Source organism: Carassius gibelio, chromosome A20 (genome assembly GCF_023724105.1).
Source record: "Carassius gibelio isolate Cgi1373 ecotype wild population from Czech Republic chromosome A20, carGib1.2-hapl.c, whole genome shotgun sequence".
Taxonomy (NCBI): Eukaryota; Metazoa; Chordata; class Actinopteri; order Cypriniformes; family Cyprinidae; genus Carassius; species Carassius gibelio.
The window spans coordinates 16,577,782-16,579,337 of record NC_068390.1 but is presented as its reverse complement, the minus strand read 5'-3'; positions in this window follow the sequence as shown (position 1 = coordinate 16,579,337).

The following is a 1,556-nucleotide window of genomic DNA, read 5'->3' as shown; positions in this document are numbered from 1 at the left end:
AATACGACAGCAGGTTTGCGTGGGTTCGAAGCTCTTAGAGCTATAAAGCGTATCGATTTCACATCTCGTGAGGGAAGCTCCGCTGGGGATATTGACGATAAATATTACAGCAAAGTAGCCTATTCATTTAGTTTTTCCAGTAGTTGTAGTGTCCGTGGAAAATAAGTGTAGATTGATATATTGTATAAAGGAACAAGAGGAATCTTCAAGAAGAAGGGAAAGGGATGATTTGGTCATTCAAAAAAAAGGGAGTTTTTTTTCGTCCCTTATGTCTATGTGTAAACAATGACTATGAAAAGTGTTTTCAGGATAAAAGTCTTATTTTTCATTAAATTTTTCATCTTATATTTGTCACAGGTCAACCTCTAAATGGTTAACCCTTGATTTTGTACAGTAAAAAAAAAAAAACCCGTTGACTTGAAAAAAGGATTGTAATAAACACCTTCTAGTTTCATTATCTCAGTGAATTATGTTTCTTTTAGGCATAGCTACCATAGTAATGTTTTTTTAATGTCGCTTTCGATGACACAATACAATTTATTAACATCCTTTATCTGCTTCAGTGTTAATTATTAAAATGAAATTTAGAGATGCAAAAAGATGTGGGACCCATTACAGATTCAGAGAGATTTTGAAACATCATTTCATTCAGAGAATTCTAAATAGAGAGGTTATATGGTTATTTTCTGTTATTTATATAATGTATATAATGTAATAGAAGAATAGAGGAGGCTGCATTTCTATCAAAAGTATGAGTCAGATGTCGATACAGCAGGATGGAAATGCTCCGATGTATCTGTGTCTGAGTGCAGAAATGATGTGCCTCAAAATCCCCTTTTATGTGCTCCGTCGGATCACAATTTAAGTTCCCACAAAAGGGGGGAGGGTGAGAAAAAGGAGTGACATGAAGATATCTGACTGAACAGGCTAGCTGATGTCAGCTCAGTGGATTAATTCTGGGGAGAATTAGAATGTGGTCAAATCGCTAAGGGATTGTAATTAAAAGCGCAATGGAGGACGTGTCTGTAGCACAGTGTGGTATAAAACCTGACTTTTCTGATTCAGTGGAAGCCTTTAAGCCCTGGGTGAAAGTATGGCATCTAATAGGCCACTGCCTTTTGTGGTGGCATGTGTCCAAACATTCCTTTTTTTTCACAAACAGGCTCAGAGCAAACAGCTGCTCTACATGCTTTAAACTAAAATCAATCACAACATCTCCCACAGCACATTTGACTTGCACAGAGCGAGGCAGAGTCTCATTTCACTTTTCCCTTCTGGCAGTGTTTACGTTATTGTTTGAGATTTCAGACCTTTTCCTAGTGTCTGTTTTGCTTGGAAAGGAAGGCGGCTGTACCTGCAGGCTTGACTTAATCTTCCGATGAGCTTGAGATTCAATTTATTTCAGCTGAAATTACTTCAGTCCTTTTGCCACAGAACATTAGGGCTGCAAATGAATATCCTTGGGGTACATTCTATGGGGTCCATCTGTAAACTGCTATCAGACAGATAGAGAATCGTTTGTGAAAAAATGTGCAGCTGTGGCCAGTTGTGCCTCA